At 41.9% G+C, this 21,099-nt stretch overlaps 1 long non-coding RNA gene across 1 annotated transcript in view; it reads left to right on the forward strand.

The window, feature by feature from the left end:
* Nucleotides 1-2,144: 2,144 nt before the first annotated feature.
* Nucleotides 2,145-21,099, forward strand: part of LOC107323706 — a 141,945-nt gene continuing 122,990 nt past the window's right edge. Inside the window, exons 1-5 of the long non-coding RNA XR_004309503.1 lie at nt 2,145-5,839; nt 7,387-7,499; nt 7,755-10,067; nt 10,389-10,644; nt 11,207-11,486. This is a non-coding gene — a long non-coding RNA (uncharacterized LOC107323706). The remainder of the gene's footprint in view (nt 5,840-7,386; nt 7,500-7,754; nt 10,068-10,388; nt 10,645-11,206; nt 11,487-21,099) is intronic.

Below are 21,099 nucleotides of genomic sequence, written 5' to 3' on the forward strand. Positions count from 1 at the left end.
CCTGTGTGGGAGGCTGGCAAACAGAGCACTGCAGTTAGGGGATTCCCAGGACTGTAGAAGAGCTGGGTACCCTGTTCTGCTCTGCTGATTTCCCATATCCCATAGAAGCATTCTATGCATCAAACTATCTAATTAGACACTGAGTTCCTCTGTTTAATGTATTGCATTTAGTTGGCTTACAAAGGTGGGTCCTGCAGCTTTAGGAAAGGAACATTCTATTGGGTAGGAGTGATTTCAGCTCCATGCTTCTGTATCCCATCAGGTGGAGGAGAACTTGAATTCAGATCTCCTATCATTTCACATTGCTTCTCTGACCACCAAGAGGTGGCTTTGTTGTTTGTGTTTTCTGCTGAGCCTTTTATAAGGTCTTCTTTCTGTAGCACTGCAGAGGAAAACAAGTTCCAATCCACGACTTGATGCAGCTGTTGTTTTTTTCCCAGCCAGCCCATAGGGAAGTCATTCAGCACCCCAAAGATCTGACCTGATGTCCTCACTGCTGGAAAGGCAGACGATCAGTTTAAGTGACAGCTTTGTTTTGTATTTTAGCATCTCTCCAAGGATGACTGACTATCCTTGAGAGGAAAAACGTTGCCTTATTTGAAGCCTTCTTGTGTGTGGATGCAGGTAGGGGAAAGATGCCTTTGGAGTGAGCTCAGATATCATGCCCTTGGTAGGGAAAATAGTTGTTCCAGTCAGTAATCGTACATGCTGTTTTCTCTAGTTGGTGCATTAGGATACTTTAAATATTTTAAGCAGTAAGACAATTTGTTTTCAAGGAGTCTTGCTATTTGTTTTGGAATGCTCTACTGTGCTCGGGAGCAACCGCATTTGCAGTTGGACTGAAAGTCTCAGAATGGCAATAGTAACAATAAATGGTCGTGGACAGACCAGGAAAAGCAGCCACTTAATGCATCTTTTCTAACATAGCTTATTCTGGAACAATGAGTCTTGCCACAGCACTAGAGCAGTCCCATCTAGACCTTTTAGTCGTGTCCCATCTTTAATTATAGAGTATTAGAACAGCTTGTGTTGGATCTAAAGATCATCTAGTTCCCAGCTGCATTAAGACAAGCATTTTGAATGATAGGGGCACCGAAAATGTGAGGCTCAGTGATTTGTTGCTTTCTCTGCTGGCTGCTGAGTGTTATCAGTGCTGTGTGGGTCCCTTTCAATGCAAGCTGAAACTGTATAGCCTAGTACTGAGAGGTGCAGGCAGGATTTGGGTATCTGGTGTACACCATCTGCTTATGGGCACGTTCCCATCCGGTTTGTTTCTAGTTTTGACAAGATTTGTTTCTGGATGTGAGCAAGCAGATCTATTGGGACCGTTTTTCATTTCTTACAGTCTTTCTCCAAATGCTCCTTGTAGCCTTTAGGGGTAGAAGCTGCCAATGAACAAGCAGGAGAAATTTTATTTGAGGGCTTATAAAAATGAGTGAAGTTATGGAATCAGTAGAAGTGATGAACCTTGCCTTACCATGCCATACCTTTATGGTGTTTATTAAGAAAAATCATTAACAATTAACCTTTGTACCAGGAATCTGACTCAGTTACCACTGAAACCAGCAGATTTTCTTGCTGAGTTTAATAGAGGTTGGGTTAGGATCCAAATAGATAGGTTAAGCTTAGGAATTCAGTATATGTAGGTAGAACAGATGGAGCTGGGGAGCCAGAGGTTTTAAAGCATATCAGTACATAAATGCAAGCATTAATAACATTTATGTGTTGAATTCCTTTTCCTAAAGGTCAGCGAGTTTGAAAAAACCTTAAGAAATATGGCAAGATCTTTGTTTAGTAATGTGCTGTTAGCTTGTACCCCTGCTTGGAGTAACAGAGCATGTAGTCCTTGGGGCCAGAGAAGGAGAACACGTCCAACAGACCGTGGACAGAACCAACATCTGCATCCAACACAAAATCAGTAGCCAGTTTTAATGAACAGCAACAGAATGGAGTTTTTCACTTTGCTTGTGACATTCCTGGAGAGGTGAGGGTCCCCACTGTGATGGACCCTTCTGAAGGCAATAGGAAATACAGTGGCTCAGCTCTGGAGCTTGGACTGGATGGTGCAGATAGAAGCAGCAGAGGATTTTGTGCCTAATTGTGGCTCAAATTAATCACTCATCTAAGATTAGAATGGAGTTCAGAGTTGAGCTCTAAAAACTCACAGGGAAGAAACTGGGAACAAACAATTTCCCTTTCCTTCCGAGATTCACATTGTCACCTTCATCCACCGTGTGCTCTCCAGCTGCTGTGACAGGTTTATTTTACAGCAAGCATCCTTCAAATCCCAGTGCACAGAAAACCAACTTGTGAGGCAGCAGCAGATGCCTCGATGTTACGAGCATCTGCTGAAGGCAGAGTGGGGAAGAAGAGTTGGGTAGACCATGTGTGATGTGGGTGCTCCCAGGCTTAGCCAGCCCTGCTGAGCATATGGAGAACTCGAATAGCTTTTCTTTAGCACTCAGCAGAGTTCACGTTTGTCCAGATAAATGCAATGATTCTCCATTTAAAAACAGAATATATTCCCCCCCCATATTAACAGGTCTAGATGGAAGAACAGTGTGCAGATTTGAAGTCGATTTTCATTAGTGGGAAGAAAAATAAACCAGAAAGGCTTGGCATTGTGTGCTATGGGAATAGGATGGGAATCTGTTTTGGAAGCATGATAGGAAATCTCAAAGTAAAGGTGCCAGATTTCCGAAGTATCTTGATTTCTAGGTCTCATGTAAGGGCTAGAAGTTCATAAATCTGGGGGCTTGTGCCTGTTTCTCCTTTGAGTTTCCCCCTGGCTTCTCTCTTATCCTAAAATCCCTGCTTAGGGACTGGCAAATATTTGCTCAAGACATCTGGGAGGAGACTTGCCTCTAAACATATTACTTTTCTATGCTGCTCTGTGTTTTTTTTAAGCTATTTGACTGTATATTTGAGTTTGGAAAGTCTGCTGTATAACCCAAAGTGATGAAGACAAAAACATCCAAAGTAGAAAGTGGAAGCAAGTTGGTGAGATTGGTCTCTCAAATGATGCCTGAAGTCAGGAAGATATGAATCAGAGCAGAACAGCGTGAGTGCAGAGATGTAACATGCGCCTCTTTGTGTTCTGTGTGCAGCTTTGGAAGAGGCACGCAGCTGCCTTGGATCCAGTTTGATTTCTATTTTCATGTCAATCAGATTGTTTTGAGATTGCTTAACGCTCTCTTCTTACATTATGACAAAAAATGATTCAAATCATGGACATTGAGATGTATGATTTTGAAGCATCAAAACCAGTCATTTTTCATTTTGGTTTCATTCAGACCCCCAACCCATTGGGGGAAACCTGAAATCAACATCACCTTTATCAACTGAATTCAGTTCCTTGGTTTGGTTGTTGGTTCTCACTTCCCTACACCTGCTGCACCCAAAAGGAATGAAGGTAAGTTTTGCTCCATGAAAAGAAGAAAAACCCATCCTTCCCCTATGGAGGAGCATTGAGACCCTCACAGCATTCCCACCTAATTGGAGTTGTCACTTCAGCCTTGTGCTGTGCTTAGGGCAGAACTCACTTCTGTGCGTGCTGCAGACATCTGAGGGTTGACCCACGCTGGGCACCAAACCCCTATCTCAGTTACCTGCTAATTGGCAATGCCATTAGTATTCTGGGCAGAGAAGAAATGAAATGTCACAGGGAACGGCCCTGGGGATGAGTGCCTGCAGCACAGGCGTGTGGGGAGAAGCGGCTGCATCGCCTCCGTATCTCTGCTGTGAGTACAGGAGGCTGATTTCTTTGTGCTCTGCTCTACAGCTGTCAGTCTGGGATGCAGCAGCAACACCAGATTCACTAATTTGACAAGACAGCGCAGACTGAAAGCCAATGCTCTGGAATGGCACCAGCTCGAAGTCAATTTTTGTTTTCCAGTGGAACTAACAAATAGAGTCCTTGGCTTCCCCAAGACGCACAAAGCATTTTATTGGGAAACCTTCTCTGCTTTTTTCTCTGCTTCCCTGCTCTTATTTAAAAGACCAAAAGACCGAAAACATTCAAAAATATTTCTCTTTTTTTGTTTCAGGGGGGAAGGAGGAGGAGGTGTTGTATAGGGAGATCGACAGCAGTTGCTACGTAGGGATTTGTGCTGATACCTTGAGAACTGCAGTGTGTGGGGTCCAAAATGCAGCTGTGTCTGTGGCTGGCAGGCTGTTTGCTTGCTAGGTTGGTGTTGTGGGGGGCCATGCCTTTCCCCAGAGCCACAGGGGGGCTTTTCAAGTTCCACTGAAGCTCCCAGCAAGGGCTGGTGAGCTTCTGTTCATACTTTGTATGTCAATGTGGAGATCATGACTTCCATTGGTGTTCTGAATCCAGCATCCTTTGTTGTCCATCTCTATGGCCAAGCTGGGAGCTGCCTCAGAGTCTGCTTTTCTTTGGTTCATCTTGTTTTGTTTCAATCTTTTAGTTGTTGGTTTTTGGGCTTTTGGGGTCTTTTTAGAGGAAGACATTAAGGGTGTTTGTTCATTGTGTGGGAAGAAGACCTGGGGTTTGATGCATCTTCCTGAGTTAAAACTGCCAACGTTGATCATACATCCACTTCATGTGGCTTCTTCAAATCTCTGTTCCCTGTGTAGATCAGTAATGCATTTGTGTTGGATTAATTTTACCTTGACAGAGCAACAGCCTTCTGAAGCATTTCCTTCTTCGCTCAAACCCTTGGGACATCATTTTTGCCTTTTTGACTTTGTTACTGAAAGTTTATCTTTATGCTCCAGCCAGCGCACATCTGACTGCTTCACGCTGTGCTCTTCAGAGGTAAAACATGCCCAAAAAACATACCAGAGGGATTCCAGCAATGTTGGTAGTGCTGTCAGGTTCACTTCTGTCACCTACCTGCCTTCGCCCACGGGAACGCCGCGGTAAGCAGCAGAAACGATCGATTAATACACAGTATGGAAAATAGGCAGCTGTTAACGTGTCATCTAAATTTAACTCCAAGGGCCATGTTTACTTTTGATATGCTGGTGTCAGTAGCCTCGTGTAAATTTGGAATCAATTCTTCTGGTTCCAGACCTGTTTTAGATCTATCTGAATTCAGAGTGTTTTGAGCATCTGCACGTGTAACAAATTAAATGACAGGCAATGTGCTCCTTTGTTGGCCAGTGGGTGGCTGTTACTGCTCATAGTGAAGAGAGCTGAGCTGGAAACAGGCTTTGAGGTTCTATGGGAAATCTCATTTTCTGTTGGGCTGAACTGCTGTGGCTGTCTGCTCCTTTTACATGGCCGTGTCTTCTCCTTTTACAGTGTGTACATGCATGGATATGATGGAAAGCAGAGGTGAGAGATGCTTAAATCACAGCTGCAGAGCATCCCAGGCACTACAGGTATAGCTGAGATGGTTGTCTTTAGTTTTGAGCTCTGTGATATGAAAGCTTGCTGTGCTCTGGAACAGGAGCTCTCAATACTTCTTCAGTCTCACTGGGTCTTGGAAGAAGCGAGCATTAACATTCACAGAGCTGCTGCAGTGGCATGGGAAGAATAACATCACCTCTTGCCTTCTGCAGAGTCCCGAAACAAGAGGATTCTTTAAGGGTCAGCAAAACCAGTCCCAACATGGAAGAGCTCTGGAAATTAATTCATCCCTGCGTCTGAGCTGTCTGACAGCGATCCTTTCGCTGTGTAACCTGTTCTGTGCTTTCAGACTTTCTAGGTGCGACACCGCTGTGACCCGATTGCAAACGAGCAGCGTTTATGGCAGCGCTGCTGGAGTCTCAACAGGAGTGTGGGACAACCTCTGCCTTGAAGGCTGTGTTCAGGCAACCTGAATTCTTCCTCATCTTTTCCAAGTGCCAACTTGGAAGAGCCTTGAAAAATCAGGTGGGGCTCAAAGCAAGTACCAGGCAGAGCTGCCTAGCATTGGCTAATAGGAGATAACACCCTTGGCTTTTAGTTATCTTTACTTGCATGCATGTATGAGGGAGAGGGAAGGTGAAGGAAGATGTTTAAGACTCTTCTGGGAGAGTTTTCACTCAATTACAGCTGTGGATGTCAAACCTGATTGGACACTGGGCAGCTGACGTGCTTTCTGCCATGTCTTAGCACGCAGCATCTTTGGATTAGCTTATCTATTTGTTTTTTTTCTAATTTATATGGTTTTTTTTTGTGCCAAGCTCCATTGTTGGAGCTCATATTTATGGGTTGTGCTAACTTCCAGTCCTGACTTCCACTATTTGTATGATAAAGCTGTCTTTTTCAGTTGTGTGGTGCTACTTCAGTTACAATGGTAGTAGTAACTGGCCTTCTGCTGCAGCTCCTGGAATAAACGTAGCTCCTTTCATCCTCTGTTTCCCCTCTGAGCGACTTTCTGAGCACTAATTTCTTTCCAGGGAGGCAAGTTTTCTTTTTTTTTGCACCACCTTCTTAACCTCCTGACCTGCCTCACAAACGCGGGTGCTGTGCAGCTGTGATAATGAAATGGAGCAGAGGTCCAGAAGAACTGAGCTTTTACAACCATGTGCTCAAAGCTACCCAAGAAAGAAGACTGTGCGACTTGGATGAAAAGCCTTGGCAAGGGGCCTTGAAGAGGCCACTACAGAGAGAACCTGAAAGCTACCGTTCTGAAAGGTACTCAGAGCTCAGAAGAGAGCCAGCATGCAACACGCCCATCTTGGGCCTTTCTATGGCTTTTTGTGCTCATCCAGGTGAACTGGAGAACCTGGCTGACCTCAGGAGCTGTGGAGGGCAGGAGCTGCAGGTAGAGGTGCAATAATGAGCCTTGCCCTATTGTCACATCCTTCTCATCAGCAGCAGGTGGCTTGTGCTCATGGGGCCGTTGACTGAGGATCAGGTGTTAACAGAGCAAAGGTGAAGATGTGGCTGTAAATGTGAAGGACTTTTTTTCCCTTCATCCAAAGCCGTGCCGTGAGCGTGAAGCGTTTTGATGCATATAGAGGCTGAAAGTTGGATCAGATGCAGAATTGTGCTGCAGAGTTAGCAAAGATGCTTTGACCACTTGCCTTCTGTGCAACAAAATGCAAGTTTTACTTGAACCTGTGTTAAGATGGTATTTCAGATCTGAACGAGACCAACAGTGCCCTCTATCCCAGTTAATACTGAATTAGTAAAGCTTAGTTATCTTGTAGTTATTGTCTGCTCCTGTTCACTACAACAGCATTGTCTCCAGAAAGCAGCCATTAATGAGGCGGAAAGAGCAAGATGAGATGTTTTTCATCATACCAGTTCACCTTGACTTGGTTTTGCTTTGTGAGTTTAGGTGGAAACAGCTGTTAACCATTAATTTTATACTTAGTGTTTGTGCACTCCATTTGTTTTGTGCAGCCAGTTGCAGTTTAGCCCAGGTTTTATTTTACTTCTTGCTGATGTGTTCATCGAAGCTCAAGTCTGACCTTTAGAAATTTTATTAGGTTGTCATGTCACTGCAGAAACAGCCATCGAAGGAGGAGGCCTTTGGAGGAAATGCTGAGATCAGTCCCAAGCACTTGACCAAGCCACTGACCAAGGACAGTGTCAGCAGAAGGTAATATTTTATGAAAATACTTCTTATGACCTCTGAAATGGCCATTATATTTCGTGGCAGAATTGCCACTAAAATGACTTTTTAAGTCTGAGAGCCAACATACCTCCCCAGTGATGTGATGTATTTTGGATATAAATAGACTCAATGAGCTCTTAAATGAATAAGGCTGATGATTCTTATAGGTGCTTTGCAGTTCCCCTGGATGTGAGGGGCTCGAGGGCATCGATTCACATTTGGTTCCTTTTTGATTTACAGGGGCAAGAGGTTTCTGTTCTAGTTTCATTCTTGTTATAACAGTTGATATTACGCCCTTTACAAGACTGCAGGATGACTGGCAGTAGACATAACTGCAGGGAAGCATCTGTGTCTTAGAGTTTGTCATGGGTTTTAAAGATGTTCCGAGTGCCACAAACTTGAGTCCAGCAACTCAATTCATTGAGGTAAGGTTCTTTTCTTGGGTGTCTTCAGGAAGAAGCGGGTTAGGAGCCAATAAAAGGTATCAAAGATGTGTGGATACTGCTCAGTGTCCTTAAAATCCCCCTGTAACTGATGTGTTAGTACCACCAGCAGTCAACTTGTAAGGGGTATTTCAAAGACTAGTTCTAGTTTGCCATAGGTCATAGACATAGGTCTTACCCTATGTTTCATTATATTAAACTGCTGGATTATAATCTGGTCTATCTACAAAGCAGCAGGTGCACTTGGTATGTTGTTATATAGAACACTGAGGGTTTTCTGGGAGGAAGAGCTAGAGGATTGCTAGGTAAAAAAGCTGCATTTAGTAAAGCCAGTACTTGGTTAAATGTATGACTCAACAAAATGAAATTGCTCTGGATTTACATTGTGGAAATAGTGCAGATTGGACCATTATCAGCTCTTCCTTATGGACGTGCTGCTTGGGGAAAATTACATAGGTGCATTTACGTGATAGAGCTGGCGGACATTAAGTTGGAACTGAAGCAACTCAAATTCAGCCTACAGGTAGAAATGATTATTTACTGCTTATTGCTCTTTCAAATGGAAAAGCATCCGCAGGGTTTTTTTTTTTTTTTTGCAGTGGTCTTTTTAAATTCATCAGCAGGTTTAAGAAAATAAGAAGTTTTGTGTTTGTTTTTTTTACCTGCTCCTCAGCATGTTACTGTGTGGTGGAACTCATTGCCACAGGGCGTGTTGGAGGACAAAGTTACCTGTGAGTTCAGAGGGAAAAATAAGAGATATTCACAAAGCACACTAGAAGGTCAAAGCGAGTTCTTCTGACTTGGAAAATCAGCAAGTCGATGGTTCTTTAGAAAGTGGGAAGGAGAAAGGAAGGATCATTAGCTTTCAATTGGACAGTTGGTCATTGGACAAGGCCAGTCCAGCATTTAATGATAAGTAGAAGGTTTGGAATGAGCAAAACTCAGGTTTGCACAATGTTACTTTTTTTTTTTTTCAGGTAAGGGGAAAGTTAAAAGGAAATAACTTCTTTTTTTCCTTCTCAGTAACATTATCTGAATGAGAATTTCTTGGCTTTGTGGAAGTCGGTGTTTAGTTTCAGCTGCATGAAATGTGGTGCTACCACGGAACTGAAATGGTCTCATTTGGGGAATAGAGGTGACTCATCTTCAATCTTCCTGCAAAAACTTTCAGTGTAAACTTCTTCCTTTTTTTTTTTAATATCCTTGAGTTTTGGGTGAGCTGGTTGGTGATAAAGGGGGTGGGTTTCTTTTTTTGTGCTTTTGAGGGTTTCTTGAGAAGGCACAGCGACTGATAACTCTCCAAATGATAGTCTTCCCTCAACCTGGGTATGAGAGCAGAGTCAGAAGATGAGCAGCGCTGTAAGACGCCCTCATAAAAATGTGAGCTGAAATGGAGATGGGATTCATTTATTCTGGTGCAAATCACAGGATGAATCCTTCAGGATTCAGAGTTCCAGCCATTATTCCTTCATAGAACCATCAGCTTTTCACTGTTGCTGACCAAATTATTTCTTTCTATGCTTAGCAATGTTGTTAGCAGAGAATCTGTGTCCTTGGAAGCCAACAGCAAAAAGGTTGTTTTGTAGAGTTTCTTGGTGATATCATTCTATACTTGCCTCTTTGCCTATGCAATTCAATTGTCTGTTAAGGAAACAAGCAGGTCCTGAAGTATGAAGTGGTTCCTTTCGTAATGATTTTAATGTTTCATAATTAGAAATGGAAGGGGTATGGAAGGCCTGTTTTAAAGCGACTTTCCTGCAAAAGGTTTACATTAAAAATTAAGGTGCTTCACTATGCCAATTTCTTGCTCTTTCTGTCCCTGACTAAATACAGTGTGAATGGTGAGATTAAAGCATTGGGATCATCAGAATTGCCTTCATTTATTCAGCTTCTATGAGGGCTGATTTAACTTAATAACTCTCATGCAGCCAACTTGGATAACACGATAAATATGTGCTTTACTGAACCACTGTTATTTCAGATCATTTATTTTCATTAACCCATCACTCACTTTTATATTTCACCTCCTACCAGTGTTGCCCTGGAAATGAATTCCCATTTTTCAGATTGCGTGCTGCTATTGGAACCATCAGCAAATCCTCTATACCAGGTAGGGCAGGGTGGGCTCCTCTCCTTTTGCTTTTCATTATTCCATCCCTCTTTTCATTCCTGCATCCCCACACCACTTTTTAGTTCTCTTATAAATAATGGAAATGGAAAAATCAGTGAGAATTGCAGAATACCTTTGCCTTTCCCAGGAAAGCTTCTCAGTGCTGTGTAGGATGGGACCGGTCTTATCTTAGATATAGATAGAATAGTCGAATAAATGTTTTAACCAAGATTTTTGCAGAAGTGATGGATATTCTGAAGCTATCTCTAAGTGCTCTTCGTATGTTGGCTGATAAGTTTTGTGTTCTGCTTCTTCCTCCAGATGCCATCATCTGTGACACAGAATCCCTGAAGATTAAGAGAAGCTCATCCTTGTAGTTTGTTCCATTCACTTGAGCCTATTTGTTTTGTTCTTTAATGAGCATTGGTCTTTTCTTTGTGCTTCTCTGCGTCTTTTCCTCTGATGTTTGTTGCAGGTGAATTTTGCAGATGATCTGGAGGCAGCAACGTACCTCGAACTGGGTTGTTTTAAAGCTCTTGGGCGCTTTTAAATTCTTCTATAATCATTGGAAGTGAAGGTACTTAACACTTCTGGAAGCCAGGGGACTGTGTTGCAACCTGGTTTAGGAACTTTCTTCTGTGTGGTGACTAATTAGATTTCTTTAAGACGACTTCAAGTGGCAGGTGACCTTCTGAAGGTCAAATCAATTGAGTGGTAAATAAAACAGGCTGGTAGATTCTTTGAGAGGTGCACCGCTCTTCATAGGATGGAACTTGTTATCCTGGAGGCAATTGAACAAATTGAAAATAAATTGAGGGTAGAGAAATTGACAGGGGCAAAATGAAGCTTTCTGTTGAATCTATGGAACAAGTTCTGTGGGCATGTCATCCAATCTCAGTCAGTGAAAGTCTGCATTATATTGAGCATTTATGAAATTAATTTGATGGAGGAAGGCTGAATGCTGTTTCTTGCACTGGGAGTTGTTTAATTCTTTCTAAAAAGGTAAATTTTAAAAATACTGATTTTTATTTTTTTTTTTTAGGATCAGATGTTCTTAATAATAAAAAGTTGTTCATATTGTTCATAAGGACACATTTAATCTATTATAACCTGAAACATTTTTATACCTTGATCCCCAGCTCTATAAGGAGCCGAAGCAGTACCGTGCGGTTCAGCTAACAGTACAGAGGAAGTCAAAAGTACTTGTTTCCTGTGGACTTCTGGTTGAGTTGAATTTACAGCCCCTTAAAAGAGATGCCTGTATTGAGGACAAGAATAGCGGGGTATTTTCAGAAGCCTTCGCATAATGAAAGCATTTCAGATTGGATGCTCAAGCACGCAAGCCCCTGAAGTCTTCTGTTTGTGGCATCTTCTGAAAGGAGTTCTCCTGAAATTGGAAGACTAGCCAAGCTTTTATAAGTGAGTACTGAATTAATGGGCTCATCCTGGTTGGTGGGTTGGTGTCCTGTTTTGGTATGTTGTGCTTTGGCTTATGTGGGTCTGTATAGTCAAAGAACTGGAGCACTGATTCTCAGCGAGTTCACTTCTTTAAGAAAAAGCAAAGGCTTCTTTTGGATGTGAGCTGGGATTCAGCAACTTTTCCAATCCTTAGGCGAAGAGGAGTCTTTCTTTGCATATTTTATGTCGTGTTCATTTGTTGCTTGTCAGAATTTTTAGAGGAGTTGGCTCTTAGACTGAAGTGTCGCTGGTTAGCTTGAATTGTGACTTTTCAACTCTATTATGCTTCAGGGGAGAAAAAAAGCAGAATCTGCATGCAGATGACATTTATTAAGTTCCTCATGCTGGGTATGATGGCCAGAATCACAGATTTGGATTAAATGTGATGGCTGGAAACATTTGACTTTGAGTTAACACATTGGCTTTGCCAATAGAAGTGATATGAATGCACTCCTTGAGCCTGCACATAAGTCCATTGCAAAGCTGCTGGGCTGGGGCAGTCCAGAGAAATTCCAGGTACATCATGCAGTGCTGGGGTCTCTTCAGGATGTGTCCTTTCTTCTGTTGAGATGGATGATGTTTGTCATAGTATTGTTTGAGTTGGAAGAGGTCCTTAAAAGTCACCTAGTCCAACTCTCCTGCAATGTAGAGTGTTTAATCTATGTTAAAAGCTTGAAATTCTCTGAGAATTTGGTGGTGTCACATCCCAGGTACAGGAGAACTGGGGAACAAGGAGAAGGTTTTCTTTTCCAGATGTCTGTCAGCCTTCTGGCACAGAGCTTTGTTTGGGTCAGTGATGTTCTCTGTGTTAGGTGAGCTGTCGGCTTTTATCAGGAAAACTCATTGGCATTGTCCAAATGATCCTCAACAATCAATAGTATCTTTTCTTCGGAGGGTGGGAAATAATAATAACATTTTGTGAACGTCTTGAGTCAAAGTGATTTTCAGTGCTTATCTATGCTTTGTTTTCACTCATCCTAAAGGAAATGCATTCACTCTTTACTAGTGTACCAAACAGATCCATAAACATTTCATTACCAGCAAACACGTTGCTACTTCCATCAAGTGTTTTATTTCTGCAGTGTTAATTGTATCCAAAGCCTGATACGGGGACGGCAGATAATGAAACCAAGGCTGCTATTAACAGATAAAAATTGGAACTTGTATTTTTTTTTTCCTGCTCTTTTTGAAGTAATTTTCCACATATCGTAGTGATCTGTTGTTGTGTCATGTCTCAGCCCAGCCAATTTTGTGTCTTTTTTTTTATGCTAAGCAGCACGGGACACCTGTATGAGCTGAGCTCTGGGGGTTTCCCTCTACAGACAATGAAAGGGAGCTTTGATGTCCCACTTTGTAGCCCATATTGCAAAGATTTAGTGAAGAGGAGCAATTGTAGTGACCAACACCTTTATCTTTAAAAGCAAGTTATGGCCACCATGACATTGCAAGGAGATAGTATGTGTCCGTAGGTGCATGGTGTTATTGTTATTAATTTATTTCTTTTAAGGATGAAATGAAGAGGGAGGTGGATGTTGCATTCAGCTTGAGTAAATTGTGATTAATTACCTGGAAGTGACTGCTGTTTTAGGCATGACAAAATTATTGAGCATGTGTTTGGCTCAGCAAATGCCTGGTTCTGTTTTGAGAGGTGAAGGACAATGCAGATCCCTTGTAGCTGCATTTTCTATGTGGTCATCATTAATGTTGTGCTGCCTTTGATTGTAGGTGCTTGGCACTGTCCACATAAGAAATAGTAATTTGCATTATAGAACAGCAATGTCTGTTTTGATTAAGAATAACACTTCCCCCTGCTATCCTGTTTCCATGAATATTTAAATTAATTAAGCCCAGCAAAGATTTTATTTCAGCTTAATGACTTATAAATGTGACTTCTTACGTCTGTGGAAATGAGTGAAATGCGACAGACGCAGCCCTTAATATGCCTAATTACTGATCTGATGTATTCAGAGAAGATGGGGCAGCAGCTTTTTTCCTTAGATATTTCATAGCTGAGCTTGCAGTGATTGCTTGCAGCTCCACGCATGCTTCTTCCACCCATTTCACTATTAGGTTTATCCTCTTGTTCTGTGCTCGGTTGTTTGGGTAACATTCACATTTGGTGAACAAACCTGCCACGCTCTGAGTTCTTGGATGGTCCCAAATTGTAGTAATGTTTGACTTTTGTTTGATTCTAATTATTTAAAGTGTTGTGGGGGGGCAGGTGCAGATTCTGTCTTCAGCAGATTGGTCTTGACTCAATTTAAATCCAGCTAAGAGTATTAAATTGACATCTAAGTAGGTGAGTCAAGTGCTAGCATTCTCTTTCAGAACAAGCTGTAGATGTGTTGTGATTCTAATTTATTTCTTTATAACTCTCCTAATGGAATAAAAAGTACAAGGGGGATATAAATACTTGGATGACTAACTTGGATATAGTTTTAAGTGAAGCCTGCATCCCTGGAGGTAAATGACAGTTGCAATAAGGCAGCTGATGAGCAGGATGCTCACACCTGATGGAAGGTCTCTAGGGATGGCTCTGAAAGTGATCCAAGCTGCTCTTGGATTTTAATTCTCTCTCCCCATTTCTACTCCCAGCTCTGCTTTTGGGGATGTCAATTATTCCCTCTATTCCACCACTTCCATCCTCCAACAGCATCAAACTCTGCTACCATAGACAACAAGGTTGTCATGGACAGTAAGGTGTGTCTCTTTTGACTTAAAGGTATGAGGAAGATGACTATTTGAAGTTTCATAAGCCTCTGCATGGAGAGCTGTCTAATGAGGCAGCTTTATCTGCAGCATTGTGAAGATTGGTCTGTGAGTATAGGTTGCAAAAGCCTAAAATGTGGCATTATTGTTAATCTAGCATATTTGATCTACTTGGAATCTTAATCTTCAAGTAGCTTACGAAGACTGAAATTGATTGCTGCATCAGTTTGTCTGGCTGTAACTCTTGTCTTTCATGCTACTATGGAGATGATCTCTGAGCTGATAAGTTCAATTAATTTATTGAAGCTGTACCCAAGAAATTCAGCTGATGGTTTAAAACTGGTGTAGATTCTTTGCTAATCCTAAAGGAGTGCCTTAGATTACGATGAAACAAATGAAGGCTTTAGGAGTCTTTCATATTTTAAATGCATTTTATTGCCAGTGGGGAGTACCGTATTTGAGACTTCGTGGACTTTCTCTTAAGATTATCTTGACATGTTTTTAATTGCATCTGGTAATATGTTTTCTGTATTAATAGGTTGGAAAAAGGGGAGCAAATGAGTTTTTGAGCTGCTGTGGGTGAGATTCATGCTGCAGGGGTGACTGATTTGGAATCCAGTTGTTTGTGTAAGGAATACACAACCTCTGTCCTGTAATAGCTCTGACAGAACCTACTCTCCAGTCCTTCTCTATTTGCTCCCCAAGTATGCAATCCTACCTCCAGATTGGAGAAACCACGTATTCCCTAGAGCAAGGCACTGTGCAAACTCATCAGCTTTGCTATTTAGATTATTGCCTCCTTACATGAATTCTTTACAAGAAGCTTGTGTATTATCAGAAGCTCTTGTTCTGTTAGTTAGCTCTGTCAAAGGAGAGTGGATGGGCGTAATTACCAAGTAGTTCTGGACTGCTGAAGTGGATAATGAAAAGTGCTACTGACATAGTCTTTGCATGCTATTAAAAAAAATTAAGATTGTGATTCAACAGCCAGAATTTTCACCTAGGCTGCTGGTAGCAGCTCTCTGTGCTGCCATCTCTTCCTGAATACATGGAGCGCTGCTGCCCTGAGTCATAGATGTTGTTGCAATATCCTCTTTCTGACAGCAGTCAGTGCCAGCAAAAATAACCCCTGTTATGCAGCCAGGATAACGTGCCCTCCAGGGACAATTTCTTCTTGGCATCAATTAATTAGAGGCTGGGTTATGCTGTGAAGTATGAAGGCGTTTTATGATTTCTGAAAGTCTTGTTAGGGTGGGTGTTTTTTTTTTTCTAATGATTATTTGAATGTGTGACAGTTCTGGGCAGTTTTGTTATCCCTATTTATGCCCACTTCTTTTGTGACTTTGGTTGAAGCCTTACAACAGAACCATATCCTAAAGCAGCGGTGTTTGCTGCAGCTTACTAAGTGTCATGTGGTGGTACCAAGGGTGTTTTAAAGCAAATCATATCTCATTGAAGGCTATTTCTGAGCCACTTCATGGAGTCCTTAACAGTCCGCACCCGCTGCTCTGGCTGGGAAAGGTGTTTGATACAAATTTGGTGTGTTAAATGAAAGAAAATGAAAGGGTTTATTTCAGCACATTGCTTTATGTAGGCAAACCATTTATTTTTTTAATGGTGCTAAAAAAAAATGCCTGGCTTCTGTAGTAACCAGCAGATGACTTCCATTCTTAACATTAAAAACTCAATAAGTATTTGGAAGTGATTTGGTCCAGAGTTAATGACACCTTTGCTGTTGACTTTGGTGGCAATGGATGCAGCCAGGTAGGCAATAAGAAAATCACAGTGTCCAGAAAGAAGTCTGGGGTTGCCTCAGAATTACCTTTAGATAGGACAGGATCTTCTCCCTTGTGTTAATCAACTTAATATGTATCAAGAACTTGATTTATAGACTAGGTGAGGCTTTTTTTCCCCCTACACGTTTTCAAAGCTCGACAGAATTCTTCATTAAATCCTATAAGGAGGTTCAAAACACTTAAAAATGCATGATTAATTTCTCTCCAGCTCTGCAGGGCTTTGACTGAGTTGTTCATCCTTGACTAGGATGTCCTGGGAGACCTGTGACAGAATTACTCCAGAAATTTCATATTCAGGGAGGTTTTGTGCACCGTATCTTCTCGCTACGAAACACTGCTCAGAGAATGATGATAAGGAGGGAAAATGGCACAGGGAAAATTGCACAGTGTACCACTGCAAACATCTAATGCAATAAAAAGCGTTTTGTAAGAGCAGATGAGGATCCATTGCAATCTATCAAACTCTCAGAATTCTCAGAAGTGTATGGATTAAGATGACCAAAAAATAATTAAAATCCAGAATAGTGCCTTGTTAAACATCCCTTGTTTCAACAGCCGTAAGCTTAGCTGTCACCATTGAACCTGCAAATAGGTGAGACTCAGGATTGATCGTTTTTCCCCTGAAATCAGTGCTGGTTTGTTGACTAATTGAATAGGTATTTGCCTAATAATTCCTTTAGTGCTTAGTGGTTTCCAGTGATGGAGTGTTAAGTAGGTGACTGCTGTGGTCCCTTGTGGATGGAATGTCGACTCAGATGGGGAAAGCAGCTTCATTTGCGCTGCCTTGCTTCCCTCAGCAATACTGGCAGCACAGTTAGCCAGGTGGGGAGGTTCCCCTATGGACAGGGGCTCTCACTGTGATATAACTACAAAACATGGACCCTTCTCATGTTCACCTATCAAAAACTGTGTTTAACAGAGATCAAAACACCAGACATAGCCCATGTGATAACCCCTAACACTGTGAGCTCTTTTGAGGACAAAACATCCTCACTCCCCAAACTAACTTTTGGAGTTGTCCATTTATGCAAGGTTGCCCTCATCCAATGCTCTGTTTATCTCCTGTAGGTTAGGAATGCTCCTTATTATATCTTAACCAATGCCCCTTATTATATCTTAACAATAGAATTTGCCTACAAGTCTTGAGGATGGGAGGAAGGGACATTCCAAGCAGGTTGACTCACTCAGATGGACACTGCCATGTTTTGGCAGCCTTGGGAATGGAGAGAACTTTTTCCCTCTCCAATAAGAAAGCAATTTGTAATATTATGCATAATGACAAGAGCCAACTAAGTATCTGCAGTCAAGTCTAATAAGATTAAAGACTGCAGCAGGAAAGAGCTGTTGTATATGGTGTTCACGTCCATAGCTGAGCATCTATAAGCACTTATGCTTTGTTCATGCTAAACAGTCTGGAGCTCTGTTAGTAAATTTTTATATGGGAAACATTTTGGTCAGGTCTGAATTCCGTCTGGGGCCTGCAGTGGTGTTATGATGGTGTAGCAGGAGCAGAAACCTGCAGGAGGGAAGGGAAGCAGCACTGCTGCCCTCTTTGCTTCTTCTGCTCCCACCATCCACAGTTCCTATCAGGAATCCTGGCTATAGCAAACAGCTCCAGGTCTCTGTCAGCACAGAGAGATTTGTTGGCCCCTTGTGTAATTCCTGCTGCGTATTCTCTTTCTTAACATCTGGAGCTGCTGTGCTGTACTCTGCTCCAAGCGTTTGATTTACTTCTTATCAGAGAATTATGTATGTATTGTGATCCCATATTCAGGCATAGCAAAAGCAACTCTTCTGCGGTGTGCAGATCAGAATGCGATAGCATTATCGGGGCTATGAATACAGCTTTAAATTCCTCTTAGAGCAAAGTTCTTGCATAAAGCCAAAATGGAAGTGTAGCCAAGAGCTCACATTGAATCTTCTGGAGTAGCTTGCATGAAATAGTTGTCCAGTTTGGATGCACTCATCCTGATTTGCATTGAGGAGAGCAGAAGTAGGAGCTGGTAAGGGAGTAAATCAGCAACACTGTGTAGATAGTAAGTTCCTTGATGTGTTTGCTGTGGATGCTTAAAGTATGTTCAGGGTGTAAAACACAGCAGCAGGAAGCTGAGAGCAAGGTGATGCTCTGACATCTGTATGAAACTGTGATGTCACAGCAGCTTTGCAATGGCTTAAAGCTTGCAAAGCATAATTTTCCTGCTGGGCTGCGGTGGATCCTAAACGATGCTTGCAGGGGAATGGGGTGATGCAAGACCTCAGGCTTCATCTAAGCGTGCATGCAATTACTGATCAACTTGTTCCTTGGCTTCTGTTTGTTGTTTGTTTTTTTTGACAGCTTCAACATCTGCAGTAATTTGCTGCTGTGGCTAAGATAAAATGTTTTGGAACAAGACAGATCTCTTAAATGGAAGATGTCTGCATACAGCAGCGTCAGCACTTCAAAGAGTCTTTTTATCCCTTCTGCCAAGAGTTTGCAACAGATTCTGACAAAGAAGGCAGGCTCGTGTGCTTAGTGCGAGGTTTGCACACTTTGAACTCTGAAAATGTTGTTAGTTGTTCTTTATTAGTGTCTTGAGCACACATGGCTTTATGAGAGGTTATCTGGGCTTCTGTATACTAAATTCTGGCTTGGACTGCAACCCTTGGGGCCAGTGAGATGGCTGCTGGCTTACAGATGTTTTCATCCCTTAGTGCAGATGCTCCCATAGACAGACCTGCATCTCATGGATCTCTTAGAAAGGTTTCGCATCTATGTGGAGCCATTGGAAGGACTCAGTATCACAGGAAGGCAGCCTGCCTCTATTGAGATTTCTTGCTGCAAATGAGTGCCAGATTTTGGGGGGTTTTTTTTAATGTCTCATCCTTTGCTCGCTGCTGCTCAGCTCTATCCCTAGATCATGTACCACTTCTGATAAGTCGTATTTGTCTGCTCTGCTCTACTGGAGCAAACAGAGCTGTGTGTGCATGCTGTTGGAGTGCTGCCCTGATGTGCTGTAGCTCAGAGGGATGTCACCTGAATGGCTCCTAAAATTAGATCTGTCCAAGAGAGAACCATTGAAATTCCACAGTTAAAACTCCCGGTGATTGAGAACAAATGAAACTGCTCTGAATGCTTCAGAAACTTGTTAATGGCTGGAAAGGAGAGGGTCGGGGTCTTGTTGGGAATCGTTTAAAATCCTTCCCCGCACATTACTCATTCTTTAAGTGACACCTTGATGGTTGCACTACGGTAGTTAAACATACATTGTTAATACCACAAGCTTTTACGGATAGGGCTTTTTTGCTCTGAAATGAAACCGAATGATTTTCATGCTGGTTACCACCAATTCTCCAGGCTGTTAAATATTCTTTATTGCATAGAAATGGATTCACGTCCTGGAATTGTGATAATTCACGGAAATCTCATAGATCTGTTATTGGTGTTCAGTCTAAAATGATGCACCCTGAACACGTCAGCAGTGGCTGTAACTGCAGCTGATGTCTGAGCTGGCTGCTTAAAGCTGATAGGTGTAACCCTTATGGGTGGGTAACCATTAAGTGTATTGCATTACTAACTAGAAGTCAAGTGAAAAGTGCTCAAATGTTACTTGTTATACAACAAATTTGGTTGTTGGGTTATTTTTTGTCTTTTTAAAATTACTCTGCTTATTGATAAGTTTTGGTGTATTTTGACTGTTGCTTTAGAGTCGGAATATATGTACATATGGACATATATTATAGGGTGAAATGAAAACGTTTGTCTTTAGGCTCATATATCTCATATTTCATTTCCTTCTTCTGCATTTCCTTGCTTTCAAATCTGTGCCAGGCCTGTTTCTCTAGAATAAAACCTCAGCTTTGACCACAATATCATTTTCTCTTGGGTCAGAGCACAGTGCTGGTGGCCTCCAATGATGCTGTTTGATGCGGCTGAGCTGGATCATAAGTGTGTGGAAATGGTCTGGGAGACCTCCAGGGTATTTTCAGACATATGGCAGTGGTTCAGCACACGCTCAACCTCCAAACTGTTGTTCATTGTTTTTTATTGCAGCCATCAGAAATAGGCGCCTGTTACGTTAGCTGCTGTACAAGGAATATGTGGCAGGGATGCTGGAACTTGATGATCCTCGGGGTCCCTTCCAACCCAAGCCATTTCTATGACTATGAATAAGCTGCAGGTGCACCAGTGGATTAGTATTCCTATAGAATATAGGCTCGGATGAGGATATGTTAAACTTTGCCATTCAATCCCAACCTCGGAACCATTTTTAGACAGTTTTAATCATAAACTACATTTTGTAATAGCAAAACCTATACTCATCCCATGGCTTGTCTCTCTCAGTGTTAAATACCTGATGGCAAGGTACATTTCCCTTTGTTTAGATTGCAATACACTGGTTGCAAAGTGTCGGGTGAACAAGAATATCTTGATTATGCTGCTTAACTTTTGTTCCTAATAGCTGATGTTCACTCTTGGTGGAGGTGATTGATTTGATTTCCATTGAAATATCAAAGTACAGGTGAGGAACCCAATCACAGAGAATAGACTGTGATCAGACCCAGAAACCCAACTGAAAAGCAAGATGAAAATTGAGGTATGTGGAGGATAATGTCAAAATTGTGAAGAATGTTGTCAAGAAAAGTCTGTTTAAAGTGATAACACTGCTCTAAGATGCCCTGATCTTAAAGCATCTTCCTTGTAGACTCAATGGCATGTGGGTTTTTTGGACTGGATTCTTGCAGTTTTGGAACAGGACACGCTTGAATACATTTCTGATTTATTTGTGATTCAAGGAACCAAGGGCGGAATTGAACTACAAACTCTATCATATTTATAGCATATTTTAACCTAATATATGTACATATAAGCTTGCAGGGCAGATACTGGGGTGCCAAATAGTTCGTTAACTTGGAATGGTTTAAGGGATTGTGCAGCGTGCATCTGTGGGATAATATTGGAAAATAATTGGAACAAGGTATACTCAACATCGTAAGTCTAAAAGAATTGAAAGGAATTTCAGTTAATGTGACATAGCAGTTCTAATGGGAGTAAGTTGAAGGGACCAGAACCCCAAGGCTCCCTAATGGTG

The sequence above is a fragment of the Coturnix japonica genome, chromosome 22, assembly GCF_001577835.2.
Source record: "Coturnix japonica isolate 7356 chromosome 22, Coturnix japonica 2.1, whole genome shotgun sequence".
Classification (NCBI taxonomy): domain Eukaryota; kingdom Metazoa; phylum Chordata; class Aves; order Galliformes; family Phasianidae; genus Coturnix; species Coturnix japonica.